The following is a 24,736-nucleotide window of genomic DNA, read 5'->3' as shown; positions in this document are numbered from 1 at the left end:
CCTCAGGGACCCGCTCTGGTGGCCTCAGGAAAGGCCAGTCCCCATGCGAGTTCCTCGGGGGCCTCTCGGGATTCCTCTCCCATCGATGCCGGGGCCTAAGACCTTGTGTGGAGTCGGGACCGGAACCTGAGGATTCCTCTCCAGTGCTGACATGGATCTTGGGGTACTTCTGGAGTCTCCCCAGGGGAGTCAGTCCTCTTCTCGAATGCGGGCATGCACTTGCGCTTTCCTCCAGAGCGGTAGCAGCAGTGTCACGCAGTCCGCCGCGTGGATCAAAGGATCTATGGTTTTCCCTCGAGTCTTTCCCACGAGGCTTTCCCACGAGGCTTTCCCACAGGGCTGTCCCACGTGCACACGTGGTGGGAGTCGATCCTCGGCTTGAACGTCAAGGCAGTGCAGGGAAAACAGGTTCCTCTGGAATGGACTGACACATCTGGGGGACTCTTGGAATGGTGGCATGACCCTGGAGTTCCTCTCTCCTTTCCTGTGGAGAGCGCCTCCTCTTGAGATGCGACGGGAACGCCGGGAATTCTTTCCCTAGGAAACAGGGAAAGGATCCCTCATCTCGAGCTAGGAGGCGGAAACGGGGCTCCCCTGGATGTGTGCGGGACACCACGTGCTTCCTCTCGAGTGCAGACGGGTTTGTCGGGGAACTTCTTGAGTTGCAGCAAGGGTGTGAAGGACCCTTTGGAAGTTCCAGTGGTTAGACGTGATTAGCCTCGAGAAGCCTCAGCGGAAATGGGCCTCATCTCGCCTGGAGGGCAAAACCTCCTGGATTTTCTCGAGTTGCGGCAGGTGCTCTCGACTTACGACGGGGACCTCAGGGACCCGCTCTAGTGGCCTCAGGAAAGGCCAGTCCCCATGCGAGTTCCTCGGGTGCCTCTGGGGATTCCTCTCCCGTCGATGCCGGGGCCTAAGACCTTGTGTGGAGTCGGGGCCGGAACCTGAGGATTCCTCTCCAGTGCTGACATGGATCTTGGGGTACTTCTGGAGTCTCCCCAGGGGAGTCAGTCCTCGTCTCGAATGCGGTCATGCATTGCGCTTTCCTCCAGAGCGGTAGCAGCAGTGTCACGCAGTCTGCCGCGTGGATCAAAAGATCTATGGTTTTCCCTCGAGTCTTTCCCACGAGGCTTTCCCACAGGGCTGTCCCACGTGCACACGTGGTGGGAGTCGATCCTCGGCTTGAACGTCAAGGCAGTGCAGGGAAAACAGGTTCCTCTGGAATGGACTGACACATCTGGGGGACTCTTGGAATGGTGTCACGACCCTGGAGTTCCTCTCGGCTTTCCTGTGGAGAGCGCCTCCTCTTGAGATGCGACGGGAACGCCGGAAATCTTTCCCTACGAAACAGGGAAAGGATCCCTCATCTCGAGCTAGGAGGCGGAAACGGGGCTCCCCTGGATGTGTGCGGGACCCACGTGCTTCCTCTCGAGTGGAGACGGTTATGTCTGGGAACTTCTTGAGTTGCAGCAAGGGTGTGAAGGACCCTTTGGAAGTTCCAGTGGTTAGACGTGATGAGCCTCGAGAAGCCTCAGCGGAAATGGGCCTCATCTCGCCTGGAGGGCAAAACCTACTGGATTTTCTCGAGTTGCGGCAGGTGCTCTCGACTTACGACGGGGACCTAAGGGACCCGCTCTGGTGGCCTCAGGAAAGGCCAGTCCCCTTGCGAGTTCCTCGGGGGCGTCTCGGGATTCCTCTCCCGTCGATGCCGGGGCCTAAGACCTTGTGTGGAGTCGGGGCCGGAACCTGAGGATTCCTCTCCAGTGCTGACATGGATCTTGGGGTACTTCTGGAGTCTCCCCAGGGGAGTCAGTCCTCGTCTCGAATGCGGGCATGCACTTGCGCTTTCCTCCAGAGCGGTAGCAGCAGTGTCACGCAGTCCGCCCCGTGGATCAAAGGATCTATGGTTTTCCCTCGAGTCTTTCCCACGAGGCTTTCCCACGAGGCTTTCCCACAGGGCTGTCCCACGTGCACACGTGGTGGGAGTCGATCCTCGGCTTGAACGTCAAGGCAGTGCAGGGAAAACAGGTTCCTCTGGAATGGACTGACACATCTGGGGGACTCTTGGAATGGTGGCACGACCCTGGAGTTCCTCTCGCCTTTCCTGTGGAGAGCGCCTCCTCTTGAGATGCGACGGGAACGCCGGGAATTCTTTCCCTACGAAACAGGGAAAGGATCCCTCATCTCGAGCTAGGAGGCGGAAACGGGGCTCCCCTGGATGTGTGCGGGTCCCCACAGCTTCCTCTCGAGTGGAGACGGGTATGTCGGGGAACTTCTTGAGGTGCAGCAAGGGTGTGAAGGACCCTTTGGAAGTTCCAGTGGTTAGATGTGATTGGCCTTGAGAAGCCTCAGCGGAATTGGGCCTCATCTCGCCTGGAGGGCAAAACCTCCTGGATTTTCTCGAGTTGCGGCAGGTGCTCTCGACTTACGACGGGGACCTCAGGGAACCGCTCTGGTGGCCTCAGGAAAGGCCAGTCCCCATGCGAGTTCCTCGGGGGCGTCTCGGGATTCCTCTCCCGTCGATGCCGGGGCCTAAGACCTTGTGTGGAGTCGGGGCCGGAACCTGAGGATTCCTCTCCAGTGCTGACATGGATCTTGGGGTACTTCTGGAGTCTCCCCAGGGGAGTCAGTCCTCGTCTCGAATGCGGTCATGCATTGCGCTTTCCTCCAGAGCGGTAGCAGCAGTGTCACGCAGTCTGCCGCGTGGATCAAAGGATCTATGGTTTTCCCTCGAGTCTTTCCCACGAGGCTTTCCCACGAGGCTTTCCCACAGGGCTGTCCCACGTGCACACGTGGTGGGAGTCGATCCTCGGCTTGAACGTCAAGGCAGTGCAGGGAAAACAGGTTCCTCTGGAATGGACTGACACATCTGGGGGACTCTTGGAATGGTGTCACGACCCTGGAGTTCCTCTCGGCTTTCCTGTGGAGAGCGCCTCCTCTTGAGATGCGACGGGAACGCCGGAAATCTTTCCCTACGAAACAGGGAAAGGATCCCTCATCTCGAGCTAGGAGGCGGAAACGGGGCTCCCCTGGATGTGTGCGGGACCCACGTGCTTCCTCTCGAGTGGAGACGGTTATGTCGGGGAACTTCTTGAGTTGCAGCAAGGGTGTGAAGGACCCTTTGGAAGTTCCAGTGGTTAGACGTGATGAGCCTCGAGAAGCCTCAACGGAAATGGGCCTCATCTCGCCTGGAGGGCAAAACCTACTGGATTTTCTCGAGTTGCGGCAGGTGCTCTCGACTTACGACGGGGACCTAAGGGACCCGCTCTGGTGGCCTCAGGAAAGGCCAGTCCCCTTGCGAGTTCCTCGGGGGCCTCTCGGGATTCCTCTCCCGTCGATGCCGGGGCCTAAGACCTTGTGTGGAGTCGGGGCCGGAACCTGAGGATTCCTCTCCAGTGTTGACATGGATCTTGGGGTACTTCTGGAGTCTCCCCAGGGGAGTCAGTCCTCGTCTCGAATGCGGGCATGCACTTGCGCTTTCCTCCAGAGCGGTAGCAGAAGTGTCACGCAGTCCGCCGCGTGGATCAAAGGATCTATGGTTTTCCCTCGAGTCTTTCCCACGAGGCTTTCCCACGAGGCTTTCCCACAGGGTTGTCCCACGTACACACGTGGTGGGAGTCGATCCTCGGCTTGAACGTCAAGGCAGTGCAGGGAAAACAGGTTCCTCTGGAATGGACTGACACATCTGGGGGACTCTTGGAATGGTGGCACGACCCTGGAGTTCCTCTCGCCTTTCCTGAGGAGAGCGCCTCCTCTTGAGATGCGACGGGAACGCCGGGAATTCTTTCCCTACGAAACAGGGAAAGGATCCCTCATCTCGAGCTAGGAGGCAGAAACGGGGCTCCCCTGGATGTGTGCGGAACACCACGTGCTTCCTCTCGAGTGCAGACGGGTATGTCGGGGAACTTCTTGAGTTGCAGCAATGGTGTGAAGGACCCTTTGGAAGTTCCAGTGGTTAGAAGTGATTGGCCTCGAGAAGCCTCAGCGGAAATGGGCCTCATCTCGCCTGGAGGGCAAAACCTCCTGGATTTTCTCGAGTTGCGGCAGGTGCTCTCGACTTACGACGGGGACCTCAGGGACCCGCTCTGGTGGCCTCAGGAAAGGCCAGTCCCCATGCGAGTTCCTCGGGGGCCTCTCGGGATTCCTCTCCCGTCGATGCCGGGGCCTAAGACCATGTGTGGAGTCGGGGCCGGAACCTGAGGATTCCTCTCCAGTGCTGACATGGATCTTGGGGTACTTCTGGAGTCTCCCCAGGGGAGTCAGTCCTCGTCTCGAATGCGGGCATGCACTTGCGCTTTCCTCCAGAGCGGTGGCAGCAGTGTCACGCAGTCCGCCGCCTGGATCAAAGGATCTATGGTTTTCCCTCGAGTCTTTCCCACGAGGCTTTCCCACGAGGCTTTCCCACAGGGCTGTCCCACGTGCACACGTGGTGGGAGTCGATCCTCGGCTTGAACGTCAAGGCAGTGCAGGGAAAACAGGTTCCTCTGGAATGGACTGACACATCTGGGGGACTCTTGGAATGGTGTCACGACCCTGGAGTTCCTCTCGCCTTTCCTGTGGAGAGCGCCTCTTCTTGAGATGCGACGGGAACGCCGGGAATTCTTTCCCTACGAAACAGGGAAAGGATCCCTCATCTCGAGCTAGGAGGCGGAAACGGGGCTCCCCTGGATGTGTGCGGGTCCCCACGTGCTTCCTCTCGAGTGGAGACGGGTATGTCGGGGAACTTCTTGAGTTGCAGCAAGGGTGTGTAGGACCCTTTGGAAGTTCCAGTGGTTAGATGTGATTGGCCTCGAGAAGCCTCAGCGGAAATGGGCCTCATCTCGCCTGGACGGCAAAACCTCCTGGATTTTCTCGAGTTGCGGCAGGTGCTCTCGACTTACGACGGGGACCTCAGGGACCCGCTCTGGTGGCCTCAGGAAAGGCCAGCCCCATGCGAGTTCCTCGGGGGCGTCTCGGGATTCCTCTCCCGTCGATGCCGGGGCCTAAGACCATGTGTGGAGTCGGGGCCGGAACCTGAGGATTCCTCTCCAGTGCTGACATGGATCTTGGGGTACTTCTGGAGTCTCCCCAGGGGAGTCAGTCCTCGTCTCGAATGCGGGCATGCACTTGCGCTTTCCTCCAGAGCGGTAGCAGCAGTGTCACGCAGTCCGCCGCGTGGATCAAAGGATCTATGGTTTTCCCTCGAGTCTTTCCCACGAGGCTTTCCCACGAGGCTTTCCCACAGGGCTGTCCCACGGGCACACGTGTTGGGAGTCGATCCTCGGCTTGAACGTCAAGGCAGTGCAGGGAAAACAGGTTCCTCTGGAATGGACTGACACATCTGGGGGACTCTTGGAATGGTGGCACGACCATGGACTTCCTCTCGCCTTTCCTGAGGAGAGCGCCTCCTCTTGAGATGCGACGGGAACGCCGGGAATTCTTTCCCTACGAAACAGGGAAAGGATCCCTCATCTCGAACTAGGAGGCGGAAACGGGGCTCCCCTGGATGTGTGCGGGACACCACGTGCTTCCTCTCGAGTGGAGACGGGTATGTCGGGGAACTTCTTGAGTTGCAGCAAGGGTGTGAAAGACCCTTTGGAAGTTCCAGTGGTCAGATGTGATTGGCCTCGAGAAGCCTCAGCGGAAATGGGCCTCATCTCGCCTGGAGGGCAAAACCTCCTGGATTTTCTCGAGTTGCGGCAGGTGCTCTCGACTTACGACGGGGACCTCAGGGACCCGCTCTGGTGGCCTCAGGAAAGGCCAGTCCCCATGCGAGTTCCACGGGGGCCTCTCAGGATTCCTCTCCCGTCGATGCCGGGGCCTAAGACCTTGTGTGGAGTCGGGGCCGGAACCTGAGGATTCCTCTCCAGTGCTGACATGGATCTTGGGGTACTTCTGGAGTCTCCCCAGGGGAGTCAGTCCTCGTCTCGAATGCGGGCATGCACTTGCGCTTTCCTCCAGAGCGGTAGCAGCAGTGTCACGCAGTCCGCCGCGTGGATCAAAGGATCTATGGTTTTCCCTCGAGTCTTTCCCACGAGGCTTTCCCACGAGGCTTTCCCACAGGGCTGTCCCACGTGCACACGTGGTGGGAGTCGATCCTCGGCTTGAACGTCAAGGCAGTGCAGGGAAAACAGGTTCCTCTGGAATGGACTGACACATCTGGGGGACTCTTGGAATGGTGTCACGACCCTGGAGTTCCTCTCGCCTTTCCTGTGGAGAGCGCCTCTTCTTGAGATGCGACGGGAACGCCGGGAATTCTTTCCCTACGAAACAGGGAAAGGATCCCTCATCTCGAGCTAGGAGGCGGAAACGGGGCTCCCCTGGATGTGTGCGGGTCCCCACGTGCTTCCTCTCGAGTGGAGACGGGTATGTCGGGGAACTTCTTGAGTTGCAGCAAGGGTGTGTAGGACCCTTTGGAAGTTCCAGTGGTTAGATGTGATTGGCCTCGAGAAGCCTCAGCGGAAATGGGCCTCATCTCGCCTGGACGGCAAAACCTCCTGGATTTTCTCGAGTTGCGGCAGGTGCTCTCGACTTACGACGGGGACCTCAGGGAACCGCTCTGGTGGCCTCAGGAAAGGCCAGCCCCATGCGAGTTCCTCGGGGGCGTCTCCGGATTCCTCTCCCGTCGATGCCGGGGCCTAAGACCATGTGTGGAGTCGGGGCCGGAACCTGAGGATTCCTCTCCAGTGCTGACATGGATCTTGGGGTACTTCTGGAGTCTCCCCAGGGGAGTCAGTCCTCGTCTCGAATGCGGGCATGCACTTGCGCTTTCCTCCAGAGCGGTAGCAGCAGTGTCACGCAGTCCGCCGCGTGGATCAAAGGATCTATGGTTTTCCCTCGAGTCTTTCCCACGAGGCTTTCCCACGAGGCTTTCCCACAGGGCTGTCCCACGTGCACACGTGTTGGGAGTCGATCCTCGGCTTGAACGTCAAGGCAGTGCAGGGAAAACAGGTTCCTCTGGAATGGACTGACACATCTGGGGGACTCTTGGAATGGTGGCACGACCATGGACTTCCTCTCGCCTTTCCTGAGGAGAGCGCCTCCTCTTGAGATGTGACGGGAACGCCGGGAATTCTTTCCCTAAGAAACAGGGAAAGGATCCCTCATCTCGAGCTAGGAGTCGGAAACGGGGCTCCCCTGGATGTGTGCGGGACCCCACGTGCTTCCTCTCGAGTGGAGACGGGTATGTCGGGGAACTTCTTGAGTTGCAGCCAGGGTGTGAAGGACCATTTGGAAGTTCCAGTGGTTAGAAGTGATTAGCCCCGAGATGCCTCAGCGGAAATGGGCCTCATCTCGCCTGGAGGGCAAAACCTCCTGGATTTTCTCCAGTTGCGGCAGGTGCTCTCGACTGACGACCGGGACCACAGGGACCCGCTCTGGTGGCCTCAGGAAAGGCCAGTCCCCATGCGAGTTCCTCGGGGGCCTCTCGGGATTCCTCTCCCGTCGATGCCGGGGCCTAAGACCTTGTGTGGAGTCGGGGCCGGAACCTGAGGATTCCGCTCCAGTGCTGACATGGATCTTGGGGTACTTCTGGAGTCTCCCTAGGGGAGTCAGTCCTCGTCTCGAATGCGGGCATGCACTTGCGCTTTCCTCCAGAGCGGTAGCAGCAGTGTCACGCAGTCCGCCGCTTGGATCAAAGGATCTATGGTTTTCCCTCGAGTCTTTCCCACGAGGCTTTCCCACGAGGCTTTCCCACAGGGCTGTCCCACGTGCACACGTGGTGGGAGTCGATCCTTGGCTTGAACGTCAAGGCAGTGCAGGGAAAACAGGTTCCTCTGGAATGGACTGACACATCTGGAGGACTCTTGGAATGGTGGCACGACCCTGGAGTTCCCTTCTCCTTTCCTGTGGAGAGCGCCTCCTCTTGAGATGCGACGGGAACGCCGGAAATTCTTTCCCTGCGAAACAGGGAAAGGATCCCTCATCTCGAGCTAGGAGGCGGAAACGGGGCTCCCCTGGATGTGTGCGGGACCCCACGTGCTTCCTCTCGAGTGGAGACGGGTATGTCGCGGAACTTCTTGAGTTGCAGCAATGGTTTGAAGGACCCTTTGGAAGTTCCAGTGGTTAGATGTGATTGGCCTCGAGAAGCCTCAGCGGAAATGGGCCTCATCTCGCCTGGAGGGCAAAACCTCCTGGATTTTCTCGAGTTGCGGCAGGTGCTCTCGACTTACGACGTGGGCCTCAGGGATCCGCTCTGGTGGCCTCAGGAAATGCCAGTCCCCATGCGAGTTCCTCGGGGGCCTCTCGGGATTCCTCTCCCATTGATGCCGGGGCCTAAGACCTTGTGTGGAGTCGGGGCCGGAACCTGAGGATTCCTCTCCAGTGCTGACATGGATCTTGGGGTACTTCTGGAGTCTCCCCAGGGGAGTCAGTCCTCGTCTCGAATGCGGGCATGCACTTGCGCTTTCCTCCAGAGCGGTAGCAGCAGTGTCACGCAGTCCGCCGCGTGGATCAAAGGATCTATGGTTTTCCCTCGAGTCTATCCCACGAGGCTTTCCCACGAGGGTTTCCCACAGGGCTGTCCCACGTGCACACGTGGTGGGAGTGGATCCTCGGCTTGAACGTCAAGGCAGTGCAGGGAAAACAGGTTCCTCTGGAATGGACTGACACATCTGGGGGACTCTTGGAATGGTGGCACGACCCTGGAGTTCCTCTCGCCTTTCCTGTGAAGAGCGCCTCCTCTTGAGATGTGACGGGAACGCCGGGAATTCTTTCCCTAAGAAACAGGGAAAGGATCCCTCATCTCGAGCTAGGAGTCGGAAACGGGGCTCCCCTGGATGTGTGCGGGACCCCACGTGCTTCCTCTCGAGTGGAGACGGGTATGTCGGGGAACTTCTTGAGTTGCAGCCAGGGTGTGAAGGACCATTTGGAAGTTCCAGTGGTTAGAAGTGATTAGCCCCGAGAAGCCTCAGCGGAAATGGGCCTCATCTCGCCTGGAGAGCAAAACCTCCTGGATTTTCTCGAGTTGCGGCAGGTGCTCTCGACTTACGACGGGGACCTCAGAGACCCGCTCTGGTGGCCTCAGGAAAGGCCAGTCCCCATGCGAGTTCCTCGGGTCCTCTCGGGATTCCTCTCCCGTCGATGCTGGGGCCTAAGACCTTGTGTGGAGTCGGGGCCAGAACCTGAGGATTCCTCTCCAGTGCTGACATGGATCTTGGGGTACTTCTGGAGTCTCCCCAGGGGAGTCAGTCCTCGTCTCGAATGCGGGCATGCACTTGCGCTTTCCTCCAGAGCGGTAGCAGCAGTGTCACGCAGTCCGCCGCGTGGATCAAAGGATCTATGGTTTTCCCTCGAGGCTTTCCCACGAGGCTTTCCCACGAGGCTTTCCCACAGGGCTGTCCCACGTGCACACGTGGTGGGATTCGATCCTCGGCTTGAACGTCAAGGCAGTGCAGGGAAAACAGGTTCCTCTGGAATGGACTGACACATCTGGGGGACTCTTGGAATGGTGGCACGACCCTGGAGTTCCTCTCGCCTTTCCTGTGGAGAGCGCCTCCTCTTGAGATGCGACGGGAACGCCGGGAATTCTTTCCCTACGAAACAGGGAAAGGATCCCTCATCTCGAGCTAGGAGGCGGAAACGGGGCTCCCCTGGATGTGTGCGGGACCACACGTGCTTCCTCTCGAGTGGAGACGGGTATGTCGGGGAACTTCTTGAGTTGCAGCAAGGGTGTAAAGGACCCTTTGGAAGTTCCAGTGGTTAGACGTGATTCGCCTCGAGAAGCCTCAGCGGAAATGGGCCTCATCTCGCCTGGAGGGCAAAACCTCCTGGATTTTCTCGAGTTGCGGCAGGTGCTCTCGACTTACGACGGGGACCTCAGGGACCCGCTCTGGTGGCCTCAGGAAAGGCCAGTCCCCATGCGAATTCCTCGGGGGCCTCTCGGAATTACTCTCCCGTCGATGCTGGTGCCTAAGACCTTGTGTGGAGTCGGGGCCGGAACCTGAGGATTCCTCTCCAGTGCTGACATGGATCTTGGGGTACTTCTGGAGTCTCCCCAGGGGAGTCAGTCCTCGTCTCGAATGCGGGCATGCACTTGCGCTTTCCTCCTGAGCGGTAGCAGCAGTGTCACGCAGTCCGCCGCGTGGATCAAAGGATCTATGGTTTTCCCTCGAGTCTTTCCCACGAGGCTTTCCCACGAGGCTTTCCCACAGGGCTGTCCCACGTGCACAGGTGGTGGGAGTCGATCCTCGGCTTGAACGTCAAGGCAGTGCAGGGAAAACAGTTTCCTCTGTAATGGACTGACACATCCGGGCGTCTCTTGGAATGGTGGCACGACCCTGGAGTTCCTCTCGCCTCTCCTGTGGAGAGCGCCTCCTCTTGAGATGCGACGGGAACGCCGGGAATTCTTTCCCTACGAAACAGGGAAAGGATCCCTCATCTCGAGCTAGGAGGCGGAAACGGGGCTCCCCTGGATGTGTGCGGGACCCCACGTGCTTCCTCTCGAGTTGAGACGGGTATGTCGGGGAACTTCTTGAGTTGCAGCAAGTGTGTGAAGGACCCTTTGGAAGTTCCAGTGGTTAGATGTGATTAGCCTCGAGAAGCCTCAGCGGAAATGGGCCTCATCTCGCCTGGAGGGCAAAACCTCCTGGATTTTCTCGAGTTGCGGCATGTGCTCTCGACTTACGACGGGGACCTCGGGGACCCGCTCTGGTGACATCAGGAAAGGCCAGTCCCCATGCGAGTTCCTCGGGGGCCTCTCGGGATTCCTCTCCCATCGATGCCGGGGCCTAAGACATTGTGTGGAGTCGGGGCCGGAACCTGAGGATTCCTCTCCAGTGCTGACATGGATCTTGGGGTACTTCTGGAGTCTCCCCAGGGGAGTCAGTCCTCGTCTCGAATGCGGGCATGCACTTGCGCTTTCCTCCAGAGCGGTAGCAGCAGTGTCACGCAGTCCCCCGCGTGGATCAAAGGATCTATGGTTTTCCCTCGAGTCTTTCCCACGAGGCTTTCCCACGAGGCTTTCACACAGGGCTGTCCCACGTGCACACGTGGTGGGAGTGGATCCTCGGCTTGAACGTCAAGGCAGTGCAGGGAAAACAGGTTCCTCTGGAATGGACTGACACATCTGGGGGACTCTTGGAATGGTGGCACGACCCTGGAGTTCCTCTCGCCTTTCCTGTGGAGAGCGCCTCCTCTTGAGATGCGACGGGAACGCCGGGAATTCTTTCCCTACGAAACAGGGAAAGGATCCCTCATCTCGAGCTAGGAGGCGGAAGCGGGGCTCCCCTGGATGTGTGCGGGACCCTCGTGCTTCCTCTCGAGTGGAGACGTGCATGTCGGGTAACTTCTTGAGTTGCAGCAAGGGTGTGAAGGACCCTTTGGAAGTTCCAGTGATTAGACGTGATTAGCCTCGAGAAGCCTCAGCGGAAATGGGCCTCATCTCGCCTGGAGGGCAAAACCTCCTGGATTTTCTCCAGTTGCGGCAGGTGCTCTCGACTTACGACCGGGACCTCAGGGACCCGCTCTGGTGGCCTCAGGAAAGGCCAGTCCCCATGCGAGTTCCTCGGGGGCCTCTCGGGATTCCTCTCCCGTCGATGCCGGGGCCTAAGACCTTGTGTGGAGTCGGGGCCGGAACCTGAGGATTCCTCTCCAGTGCTGACATGGATCTTGGGGTACTTCTGGAGTCTCCCCAGGGGCGTCAGTCCTCGTCTCGAATGCGGGCATGCACTTGCGCTTTCCTCCAGAGCGGTAGCAGCAGTGTCACGCAGTCCGCCGCGTGCATCAAAGGATCTATGGTTTTCCCTCGAGTCTTTCCCACGAGGCTTTCCCACGAGGCTGTCCCACAGGGCTGTCCCACGTGCACACGTGGTGGGAGTCGATCCTCGGCTTGAACGTCAGGCAGTGCAGGGAAAACAGGTTCCTCTGTAATGGACTGACACATCTGGGAGTCTCTTGGAATGGTGCCACGACCTTGGAGTTCCTCTCGCCTTTCCTGTGGAGAGCGCCTCCTCTTGAGATGCGACGGGAACGCCGGGAATTCTTTCCCTACGAAACAGGGGAAGGATCCCTCATCTCGAGCTAGGAGGCGGAAACGGGGCTCCCCTGGATGTGTGCGGGACCCCACGTGCTTCCTCTCGAGTGGAGACGGGTATGTCGGGGAACTTCTTGAGTTGCAGCAAGGGTGTGAAGGACCCTTTGGAAGTTCCAGTGGTTAGATGTGATTGGCCTCGAGGAGCCTCAGCGGAAATGGGCCTCATCTCGCCTGGAGGGCAAAACCTCCTGGATTTTCTCGAGTTACGGCAGGTGCTCTCGACTTACGACGGGGACCTCAGGGACCCGCTCTGGTGGCCTCAGGAAAGGCCAGTCCCCATGCGAGTTCCTCGGGGGCCTCTCGGGATTCCTCTCCCGTCGATACCGGGGCCTAAGACCTTGTGTGGAGTCCGGGCCGGAACCTGAGGATTCCTCTCCAGTGCTGACATGGATCTTGGGGTACTTCTGGAGTCACCCCAGGGGAGTCAGTCCTCGTCTCCAATGCGGGCATGCTCTTGTGCTTTCCTCCAGAGCGGTAGCAGCAGTGTCACGCAGTCCGCCGCGTGGATCAAAGGATCTATGGTTTTCCCTCGAGTCTTTCCCACGAGGCTTTCCCACGAGGCTTTCCCACAGGGCTGTCCCACGTGCACACGTGGTGGGAGTCGATCCTCGGCTTGAACGTCAAGGCAGTGCAGGGAAAACAGGTTCCTCTGGAATGGACTGACACATCTGGGGGACTCTTGGAATGGTGGCACGACCCTGGAGTTCCTTTCGCCTTTCCTGTGGAGAGCGCCTCCTCTTGAGATGCGACGGGAACGCCGGGAATTCTTTCCCTACGAAACAGGGAAAGGATCCCTCATCTCGAGCTAGGAGGCGGAAACGGGGCTCCCCTGGATGTGTGCGGGACCGCACGTGCTTCCTCTCGAGTGGAGACGGGTATGTCGGGGAACTTCTTGAGTTGCAGCAAGGGTGTGAAGTACCCTTTGGAAGTTCCAGTGGTTAGACGTGATTAGCCTCGAGAAGCCTCAGCGGAAATGGGCCTCATCTCGCCTGGAGGGCAAAACCTCCTGGATTTTCTCGAGTTGCGGCAGGTGCTCTCGACTTACGACGGGGACCTCAGGGACCCACTCTGGTGGCCTCAGGAAAGGCCAGTCCCCATGCGAGTTCCTCGGGGGCCTCTCGGGATTCCTCTCCCGCCGATCCCGGGGCCTAAGACCTTGTGTGGAGTCGGGGCCGGAACCTGAGGATTCCTCTCCAGTGCTGACATGGATCTTGGGGTACTTCTGGAGTCTCCCCAGGGGCGTCAGTCCTCGTCTCGAATGCGGGCATGCACTTGCGCTTTCCTCCAGAGCGGTAGCAGCAGTGTCACGCAGTCCGCCGCGTGCATCAAAGGATCTATGGTTTTCCCTCGAGTCTTTCCCACGAGGCTTTCCCACGAGGCTGTCCCACAGGGCTGTGCCACGTGCACACGTGGTGGGAGTCGATCCTCGGCTTGAACGTCAGGCAGTGCAGGGAAAACAGGTTCCTCTGTAATGGACTGACACATCTGGGAGTCTCTTGGAATGGTGCCACGACCTTGGAGTTCCTCTCGCCTTTCCTGTGGAGAGCGCCTCCTCTTGAGATGCGACGGGAACGCCGGGAATTCTTTCCCTACGAAACAGGGAAAGGATCCCTCATCTCGAGCTAGGAGGCGGAAACGGGGCTCCCCTGGATGTTTGCGGGACCCCACGTGCTTCCTCTCGAGTGGAGACGGGTATGTCGGGGAACTTCTTGAGTTGCAGCAAGGGTGTGAAGGACCCTTTGGAAGTTCCAGTGGTTAGATGTGATTGGCCTCGAGAAGCCTCAGCGGAAATGGGCCTCATCTCGCCTGGAGGGCAAACCCTCCTGGATTTTCTCGAGTTGCGGCAGGTGCTCTCGACTTACGACGGGGACGTCAGGGACCCGCTCTGGTGGCCTCAGGAAAGGCCAGTCCCCATGCGAGTTCCTCGGGGGCCACTGGGGATTCCTCTCCCGTCCATGCCGGCGCCGAAGACCTTGTGTGGAGTCGGGGCCGGAACCTGAGGATTCCTCTCCAGTGCTGACATGGATCTTGGGGTACTTCTGGAGTCTCCCCAGGGGAGTCAGTCCTCGTCTGGAATGCGGGCATGCACTTGCGCTATCCTCCAGAGCAGTAGCAGCAGTGTCACGCAGTCCGCCGCGTGGATCAAAGGATCTATGGTTTTCCCTCGAGTCTTTCCCACGAGGCTTTCCCACGAGGCTTTCCCACAGGGCTGTCCCACGTGCACACGTGGTGGGAGTGGATCCTCGGCTTGAACGTCAAGGCAGTGCAGGGAAAACAGTTTCCTCTGGAATGGACTGACATATCTGGGGGACTCCTGGAATGGTGGCACGACCTGGAGTTCCTCTCGCCTTTCCTGTGGAGAGCGCCTCCTCTTGAGATGCGAAGGGAACGCCGGGAAATCTTTCCCTACAAAACAGTGAAAGGATCCCTCATCTCGAGCTGGGAGGCGGAAACGGGGCTCCCCTGGATGTGAGCGGGACCCTCGTGCTTCCTCTCGAGTGGAGACGGGTATGTCGGGGAACTTCTTGATTTACAGCAAGGGTGTGAAGGACCCTTTGGAAGTTCCAGTGGTTAGATGTGATTGGCCTCGAGAAGCCTCAGCGGAAATGGGCCTCATCTCGCCTGGAGGGCAAAACCTCCTGGATTTTCTCGAGTTGCGGCAGGTGCTCTCGACTTACGACGGGGACGTCAGGGACCCGCTCTGGTGGCCTCAGGAAAGGCCAGTCCCCATGCGAGTGCCTCGGGGGCCTCTCGGGATTCCCCTCCCGTCGATGCCGGGGCCTAAGACCTTGTGTGGAGACGGGGCCGGAACCTGAGGATTCCTCTCCAGTGCTGACATGGATCTTGGGGTACTTCTGGAGTCTCCCCAGGGGAGTCAGTCCTCGTCTCGAATGCGGGCATGCACTTGCGCTTTCCTCCAGAGCGGTAGCAGCAGTGTCCGCAGTCCGCCGGGTGGATCAAAGGATCTATGGTTTTCCCTCGAGTCTTTCACACGAGGCTTTCCCACGAGGCTTTCCACAGGGCTGTCCCACGTGGACACGTGGTGGGACTCTATCCTCGGCTTGAACGTCAAGGTAGTGCAGGGAAAACACGTTCCTCTGGAATGGACTGACACATCTGGGGGACTCTTGGAATGGTGGCACGACCCTGGAGTTCCTCTCGCCTTTCCTGTGGAGAGCGCCTCCTCTTGAGATGCGACGGGAACGTCGGGAATTCGTTCCCTACGAAACAGGGAAAGGATCCCTCATCTCGAGCTAGGAGGCGGAAATGGGGCTCCCCTGGATATTTGCGGGACCCCACGTGCTTCCTCTCGAGTGGAGACGGGTATGTCGGGGAACTTCTTGAGTTGCATCAAGGGTGTGAAGGACCCTTTGGAAGTTCCAGTGGTTAGATGTGATTGGCCTCGAGAACCCTCAGCGGAAATGGGCCTCATCTCGCCTTGAGGGCAAAACCTCCTGGATTTTCTCGAGTTGCGGCAGGGGCTCTCGACTTACGACGGGGACGTCAGGGACCCGCTCTGGTGGCTTCAGGAAAGGCCAGTCCCCATGCGAGTTCCTCGGGGGCCTCTGGGGATTCCTCTCCCGTCGTTGCCGGCGCCGAAGACCATGTGTGGAGTCGGGGCCGGAACCTGAGGATTCCTCTCCAGTGCTGACATGGATCTTGGGGTACTTCTGGAGTCTCCCCAGGGGAGTCAGTCCTCGTCTCGAATGCGGGCATGCACTTGCGCTTTCCTCCAGAGCGATAGCAGCAGTGTCACGCAGTCCACCGCGTGGATCAAAGGATCTGTGGTTTTCTCTCGAGTCTTTCCCACGAGGCTTTCCCACAGGGCTGTCCCACGTGCACACGTGGTGGGAGTCGATCCTCGGCTTGAACGTCAAGGCAGTGCAGGGAAAACAGGTTCCTCTGGAATGGACTGACACATCTGGGGGTCTCTTGGAATGGTGCCACGACCCTGGAGTTCCTCTCCCGTTTCCTGTGGAGAGCGCCTCCTCTTGAGATGCGACGGGAACGCCGGGAATTCTTTCCCTACGAAACAGGGAAAGGATCCCTCATCTCGAGCTAGGAGGCGGAAACGGGGCTCCCCTGGATGTGTGCGGGACCCCACGTGCTTCCTCTCGAGTGGAGACGGGTATGTCGGGGAACTTCTTGAGTTGCAGCAAGGGTGTGAAGGACCCTTTGGAAGTTCCAGTGGTTAGATGTGATTAGCCTCGAGAAGCCTCAGCGGAAATGGGCCTCATCTCGCCTGGAGGGCAAAACCTCCTGGATTTTCTCGAGTTGCGGCAGGTGCTCTCGACTTACGACGGGGACCTCAGGGACCCGCTCTGGTGGCCTCAGGAAAGGCCAGTCCCCATTCGACTTCCTCATGGGCCTCTCGGGATTCCTCTCCCGTCGATGCCGGGGCCTAAGACCTTGTGTGGAGTCGGGGCCGGAACCTGAGGATTCCTCTCCAGTGCTGACATGGATCTTGGGGTACTTCTGGAGTCTCCCCAGGGGAGTCAGTCCTCGTCTCGAATGCGGGCATGCACTTGCGCTATCCTCCAGAGCAGTAGCAGCAGTGTCACGCAGTCCGCCGCCTGGATCAAAGGATCTATGGTTTTCCCTCGAGTCTTTCACACGAGGCTTTCCCACGAGGCTTTCCCACAGGGATGTCCAACGTGCACACGTGTTGGGAGTCGATGCTCTGCTTGAACGTCAAGGCAGTGCAGGGAAAACAGGTTCCTCTGGAATGGACTGACACATCTGGGGGACTCCTGGAATGGTGGCACGACCTGGAGTTCCTCTCGCCTTTCCTGTGGAGAGCGCTTCCTCTTGAGATGCGAAGGGAACGCCGGGAAATCTTTGCCTACAAAACAGTGAAAGGATCCCTCATCTCGAGCTGGGAGGCGGAAACGGTGATCCCCTGGATGTGTGCGGGACCCTCGTGCTTCCTCTCGAGTGGAGACGGGTATGTCGGGGAACTTCTTGAGTTGCAGCAAGGGTGTGAAGGACCCTTCGGAAGTTCCAGTGGTTAGACGTGATTAGCCTCCAGAAGCCTCAGCAGAAATGGGCCTCATCTAGCTTGGAGGGCAAAACCTCCCTGATTTTCTCGAGTTGCGGCAGGTGCTCTCGACTTACGACGGGGACCTCAGGGACCCGCTCTGGTGGCCTCAGGAATGGCCAGTCCCCATGCGAGTTCCTCGGGGGCCTCTGGGGATTCCTCTCCCGTCGATGCCGGGGCCTAAGACCTTGTGTGGAGTCGGGGCCGGAACCTGAGGATTCCTCTCCAGTGCTGACATGGATCTTGGGGTACTTCTGGAGTCTCCCCAGGGGAGTCAGTCCTCGTCTCGAATGCGGGCATGCACTTGCGCTTTCCTCCAGAGCGGTAGCAGCAGTGTCACGCAGTCCGCCGCGTGGATCAAAGGATCTATGGTTTTCCCTCGAGTCTTTCCCACGAGGCTTTCCCACGAGGCTTTCCCACAGGGCTGTCCCACGTGCACACGTGGTGGGAGTCGATCCTCGGCTTGAACGTCAAGGCAGTGCAGGGAAAACAGGTTCCTCTGCAATGGACTGACACATCTGGGGGACTCTTGGAATGGTGGCACGACCCTGGAGTTCCTCTCGCCTTTCCTGTGGAGAGCGCCTCCTCTTGAGATTCGACGGGAACGCCGGGAATTCTTTCCCTACGAAACAGGGAAAGGATCCCTCATCTCGAGCTAGGAGGCGGAAACGGGGCTCCCCTGGATGTGTGCGGGACACCACGTGCTTCCTCAAGAGTGGAGACGGGTATGTCGGGGAACTTCTTGAGTTGCAGCAATGGTGTGAAGGACCCTTTGGAAGTTCCAGTGGTTAGATGTGATTGGCCTCGAGAAGCATCAGTGGAAAAGGGCCTCATCTCGCCTGGAGGGCAAAACCTCCTGGATTTTCTCGAGTTGCGGCAGGTGCTCTCGACTTACGACGGGGACCTCAGGGACCCGCTCTGGTGGCCTCAGGAAAGGCCAGTCCCCATGCGAGTTCCTCGGGGGCCTCTCGGGATTCCTCTCCCGTCGATGCTGGGGCCTAAGACCTTGTGTGGAGTCGGGGCCGGAACCTGAGGATTCCTCTCCAGTGCTGACATGGATCTTGGGGTACTTCTGGCGTCTCCCCAGGGGAGTCAGTCCTCGTCTCGAATGCGGGCATGCACTTGCGCTTTCCTCCAGAGCAGTGGCAGCAGTGTCAGGCAGTCCGCCTCGTGGATCAAAGGATCTATGGTTTTCCCTCGAGTCTTTTCCACGAGGCTTTCCCACGAGGCTTTACCACAGGGCTGTCCCACGTGCACACGTGGTGGGAGTGGATCCTCGGCTTGAACGTCAAGGCAGTGCAGGGAAAACAGGTTCCTCTGGAATGGACTGACACATCTGGGGGACTCTTGGAATGGTGGCACGACCCTGGAGTTCCTCTCGCCTTTCCTGTGGAGAGCGCCTCCTCTTGAGTTTCGACGGGAACGCCGGGAATTCTTTCCCTACGAAACAGGGAAAGGATCCCTCATCTCGAGCTGGGAGGCGGAAACGGGGCTCCCCAGGATGTGTGCGGGACACCACGTGCTTCCTCTCGAGTGGAGACGGGTATGTCGGGGAACTTCTTGAGTTGCCGCAATGGTGTGAAGGACCCTTTGGAAGTTCCAGTGGTTAGATGTGATTGGCCTCGAGAAGCCTCAGCGGAAATGGGCCTCATCTCGCCTGGAGGGCAAAACCTCCTGGATTTTCTCGAGTTGCGGCAGGTGCTCTCGACTTACGACGGGGACCTCAGGGACCCGCTCTGGTGGCCTCAGGAAAGGCCAGTCCCCATGCGAGTTCCTCGGGGGCCTCTCGGGATTCCTCTCCCGTCGATGCTGGGGCCTAAGACCTTGTGTGGAGTCGGGGCCGGAACCTGAGGATTCCTCTCCAGTGCTGACATGGATCTTGGGGTACTTCTGGCGTCTCCCCAGGGGAGTCAGTCCTCGTCTCGAATGCGGGCATGCACTTGCGCTTTCCTCCAGAGCAGTGGCAGCAGTGTCAGGCAGTCCGCCTCGTGGATCAAAGGATCTATGGTTTTCCCTCGAGTCTTTCCCACGAGGCTTTCCCACGAGGCTTTCCACAGGGCTGTCCCACGTGCACACGTGGTGGGACTCGATCCTCGGCTTGAACGTCAAGGCAGTGCAGGGAAAACAGGTTCCTCTGGAATGGACTGACACATCTGGGGTACTCTTGGAATGGTGGCACGACCCTGAAGTTCCTCTCGCCTTTCCTGTGGAGAGCGCCTCCTCTTGAGATGCGACGGGAACGCCGGGAATTCTTTCCCTACGAAACAGGTAAAGGATCCCTCATCTCGAGCTAGGAGGCGGAAATGGGGCTGCCCTGGACGTTTGCGGGACCCCACGTGCTTCCTTTCGAGTGGAGACGGGTATATCGGGGAACTTCTTGAGTTGCAGCAAGGGTGTGAAGGACCCTTTGGAAGTTCCAGTGGTTAGATGTGATTGGCCTCGAGAAGCCTCAGCGGAAATGGGCCTCATCTCGCCTGGAGGGCAAAACCTCCTGGATTTTCTCGAGTTGCGGCAGGTGCTCTCGACTTACGATGGGGACCTCAGGGACCCGCTCTGGTGGACTCAGGAAAGGCCAGTCCCCATGCGAGTTCCTCGGGGGCCTCTCGGGATTCCTCTCCCGTCGATGCTGGGGCCTAAGACCTTGTGTGGAGTCGGGGCCGGAACCTGAGGATTCCTCTCCAGTGCTGACATGGATCTTGGGGTACTTCTGGAGTCTCCCTAGGGGAGTCAGTCCTCGTCTCGAATGCGGGCATGCACTTGCGCTTTCCTCCAGAGCGGTAGCAGCAGTGTCACGCAGTCCGCCGCGTGGATCACAGGATCTATGGTTTTCCCTCGAGTCTTTCCAACGAGGCTTTCCCACAGGGCTGTCCCACGTGCACACGTGGTGGGAGTGGATCCTCGGCTTGAACATCAAGGCAGTTCAGGGAAAACAGGTTTCTCTAATGGACTGACACATCTGGGGGACTCTTGGAATGGTGGCACGACCCTGGAGTTCCTCTCGCCTTTCCTGTGGAGAGCGCCTCCTCTTGAGATGCGACGGGAACGCCGGGAATTCTTTCCCTACGAAACAGGTAAAGGATCCCTCATCTCGAGCTAGGAGGTGGAAACGGGGCTCCCCTGGATGTGTGCGGGACACCACGTGCTTCCTCTCGAGTGGAGACGGGTATGTCGGGGAACTTCTTGAGTTGCAGCAAGGGTGTGAAGGACCCTTTGGAAGTTCCAGTGGTTAGACGTGATTGGCCTCGAGAAGCCTCAGCGGAAATGGGCCTCATCTAGCTTGGAGGGCAAAACCTCCTGGATTTTCTCGAGTTGCGGCAGGTGCTCTCGACTTACGACGGGGACCTCAGGGACCCGCTCTGGTGGACTCAGGAAAGGCCAGTCCCCATGCGAGTTCCTCGGGGGCCTCTGGGGATTCCTCTCCCGTCGATGCCGGGGCCTAAGACCTTGTGTGGAGTCGGGGCCGGAACCTGAGGATTCCTCTCCAGTGCTGACATGGATCTTGGGGTACTTCTGGAGTCTCCCCAGGGGAGTCAGTCCTCGTCTCGAATGCGGGCATGCACTTGCGCTTTCCTCCAGAGCGGTAGCAGCAGTGTCACGCAGTCCGCCGCGTGGATCAAAGGATCTATGGTTTTCCCTCGAGTCTTTCCCACGAGGCTTTCCCACGAGGTTTCCCACAGGGCTGTCCCACGTGTACACGTGGTGGGAGTCGATCCTCGGCTTGAACGTCAAGGCAGCGCAGGGAAAACAGGTTCCTCTGGAATGGACTTACACATCTGGGGGACTCTTGGAATGGTGGCACGACCCTTCAGTTCCTCTCTCCTTTCCTGGGGAGAGCGCCTCCTCTTGAGATGCGACGGGAACGCCGGGAATTCTTTCCCTACGAAACAGGGAAAGGATCCCTCATCTCGAGCTAGGAGGCGGAAACGGGGCTCCCCTGGATGTGTGCGGGACCCCACGTGCTTCCTCTCGAGTGGAGACGGGTATGTCGCGGAACTGCTTGAGTTGCATCAAGGGTGTGAAGGACCCTTTGGAAGTTCCAGTGGTTAGATATGGTTAGCCTCGAGAAGCCTCAGCGGAAATGGGCCTCATCTCGCCTGGAGGGCAAAACCTCCTGGATTTTCTCGAGTTGCGGCAGGTGCTCTCGACTTACGACGGGGACCTCAGGGACCCGCTCTGGTGGCCTCAGGAAAGGCCAGTCCCCATGCGAGTTCCTCGGGGGCCTCTCGGGATTCCTCTCCCGTCGATGAGGGGCCTAAGACCTTGTGTGGAGTCGGGGCCGGAACCTGAGGATTCCTCTCCAGTGCTGACATGGATCTTGGGGTACTTCTGGAGTCTCCCCAGGGGAGTCAGTCCTCGTCTCGAATGCGGGCATGCACTTGCGCTTTCCTCCAGAGCGGTAGCAGCAGTGTCACGCAGTCCGCCGCGTGGATCAAAGGATCTATGGTTTTCCCTCGAGTCTTTCCCACGAGGCTTTCCCACGAGGCTTTCCCACAGGGCTCTCCCACGAGCACACGTGGTAGGAGTCGATCCTCGGCTTGAACATCAAGGCAGTGCAGGGAAAACAGGTTCCTCTGTAATGGACAGACACATCTGGGGTCTCTTGGAATGGTCGCACGACCCTGGAGTTCCTCTCGCCTTTTCTGTGGGAGCGCCTCCTCTTGAGATGCGACGGTAACGCCGGGAATTCTTTCCCTACGAAACAGGGAAAGGATCCATCATCTCGAGCTAGGAGGCGGAAACGGGGCTCCCCTGGATGTGTGCGGGACCCACGTGCTTCCTCTCGAGTGGAGACGGGTATGTCGGGGAACTTCTTGAGTTGCAGCAATGGTGTGAAGGACCCTTTGGAAGTTCCAGTGGTTAGATGTGATTGGCCTCGAGAAGCCTCAGCGGAAATGGGCCTCATCTCGCCTGGAGGGCAAAACCTCCTGGATTTTCTCGAGTTGCGGCAGGTGCTCTCGACTTACGACGGGGACCTCAGGGACCCGCTCTGGTGGCCTCAGGAAAGGCCAGTCCCCATGCGAGTTCCTCGGGGGCCTCTCGGGATTCCTCTCCCGTCGATGCTGGGGCCTAAGACCTTGTGTGGAGTCGGGGCCGGAACCTGAGGATTCCTCTCCAGTGCTGACATGGATCTTGGGGTACTTCTGGAGTCTCCCCAGGGGAGTCAGTCCTCGTCTCGAATGCGGGCATGCACTTGCGCTTTCCTCCAGAGCAGTGGCAGCAGTGTCACGCAGTCTGTCTCGTGGAACAAAGGATCTATGGTTTTCCCTCGAGTCTTTTCCACGAGGCTTTCCCACGAGGCTTTCCCACAGGGCTGTCCCACGTGCACACGTGGTGGGAGTCGATCCTTGGCTTGAACGTCAAGGCAGTGCAGGGAAAACAGGTTCCTCTGGAATGGACTGACACATCTGGGGGACTCTTGGAATGGTGGCACGACCCTTCAGTTCCTCTCGCCTTTCCTGTGGAGAGCGCCTACTCTTGAGATGCGACGGGAACGCCGGGAATTCTTTCCCTACGAAACAGGGAAAGGATCCCTCATCTCGAGCTAGGAGGCGGAAACGGGCTCCCCTGGATGTGTGCGGGACACCACGTGCTTCCTCTCGTGTGCAGACGGGTATGTTGGGGAACTTCTTGAGTTGCAGCAAGGGTGTGAAGGACCCTTTGGAAGTTCCAGTGGTTAGATGTGATTGGCCTCGAGAAGCCTCAGCGGAAATGGGCCTCATCTCGCCTGGAGGGCAAAACCTCCTGGATTTTCTCGAGTTGCGGCAGGTGCTCTCGACTTACGACGGGGACCTCAGGGACCCGCTCTGGTGGCCTCAGGAAAGGCCAGTCCCCATGGGAGTTCCTCGGGGGCCTCTCGGGATTCCTCTCCCGTCGATGCCGGCGCCGAAGACCTTGTGTGAGGTCGGGGCCGGAACCTGAGGATTCCTCTCCAGTGCTATCATGGATCTTGGGGTACTTCTGGAGTCTCCCCAGGGGAATCAGTCCTCGTCTCCAATGCGGGCATGCACTTGCGCTTTCCTCCAGAGCGGTAGCAGCAGTGTCACGCAGTCCGCCGCGTGGATCAAAGGATCTATGGTTTTCCCTCGAGTCTTTCCCACGAGGCTTTCCCACGAGGCTTTCCCACAGGGCTGTCCCACGTGCACAGGTGGTGGGAGTGGATCCTCGGCTTGAACGTCAAGGCAGTGCAGGGAAAACAGGTTCCTCTGGAATGGACTGACACATCTGGGGGACTCTTGGAATGGTGGCACGACCCTGGAGTTCCTCTCGCCTTTCCTGTGGAGAGCGCCTCCTCTTGAGATGCGACGGGAACGCCGGGAATTCTTTCCCTACGAAACAGGGAAAGGATCCCTCATCTCGAGCTAGGAGGCGGAAACGGGGCTCCCCTGGATGTGTGCGGGACCCCACGTGCTTCCTCTCGAGTGGAGACGGGTATGTCGGGGAACTTCTTGAGTTGCAGCAAGGGTGTGAAGGACCCTTTGGAAGTTCCAGTGGTTAGACGTGATTCGCCTCGAGAAGCCTCAGCGGAAATGGGCCTCATTTCGCCTGGAGGGCAAAACCTCCTGGATTTTCTCGAGTGGCGGCAGGTGCTCTCGACTTACGACGGGGACCTCAGGGACCCGCTCTGGTGGCCTCAGGAAAGGCCAGTCCCCATGCGAGTTCCTCGGGGGCCTCTCGGGATTCCTCTCCCGTCGATGCCGGGGCCTAAGACCTTGTGTGGAGTCGGGGCCGGAACCTGAGGATTCCTCTCCAGTGCTGACATGGATCTTGCGGTACTTCTGGAGTCTCCCCAGGGGAGTCAGTCCTCGTCTCGAATGCGGGCATGCACTTGCGCTTTCCTCCAGAGCGGTAGCAGCAGTGTCACGCAGTCCGCCGCGTGGATCAAAGGATCTATGGTTTTCCCTCGAGTCTTTCCCCCGAGGCTTTCCCACGAGGCTTTCACACAGGGCTGTCCCACGTGCACACGTGGTGGGAGTGGATCCTCGGCTTGAACGTCAAGGCAGTGCAGGGAAAACAGGTTCCTCTGGAATGGACTGACACATCTGGGGGTCTCTTGGAATGGTGCCACGACCTTGGAGTTCCTCTCGCCTTTCCTGTGGAGAGCGCCACCTTTTGAGATGCGACGGGAACGCCGGGAATTCTTTCCCTACGAAACAGGGAAAGGATCCCTCATCTCGAGCTAGGAGGCGGAAACGGGGCTCCCCTGAATGGGTGCGGGACTCCACGTGCTTCCTCTCGAGTGGAGACGGGTATGTCGCGGAACTGCTTGAGTTGCAGCAATGGTGTGAAGGACCCTTGGAAGTTCCAGCGGTTAGATGTGATTAGCCTCGAGAAGCCTCAGCGGAAATGGGCCTCATCTCGCCTGGAGGGCAAAACCTCCTGGATTTTCTCGAGTTGCGGCAGGTGCTCTCGACTTACGATGGGGACCTCAGGGACCCGCTCTGGTGGCCTCAGGAAAGGCCAGTCCCCATGCGACTTCCTCGGGGGCCTCTCGGCATTCCTCTCCCGTCGATGCCGGGGCCTAAGACCTTGTGTGGAGTCGGGGCCGGAACCTGAGGATTCCTCTCCAGTGCTGACATGGATCTTGGGGTACTTCTGGAGTCTCCCCAGGGGAGTCAGTCCTCGTCTCGAATGCGGGCATGCACTTGCGCTTTCCTCCAGAGCGGTAGCAGCAGTGTCACGCAGTCCGC

Source organism: Ovis canadensis, chromosome 25, assembly GCF_042477335.2.
Source record: "Ovis canadensis isolate MfBH-ARS-UI-01 breed Bighorn chromosome 25, ARS-UI_OviCan_v2, whole genome shotgun sequence".
NCBI classification, from domain to species: domain Eukaryota; kingdom Metazoa; phylum Chordata; class Mammalia; order Artiodactyla; family Bovidae; genus Ovis; species Ovis canadensis.
This window is presented reverse-complemented; position numbering follows the sequence as displayed.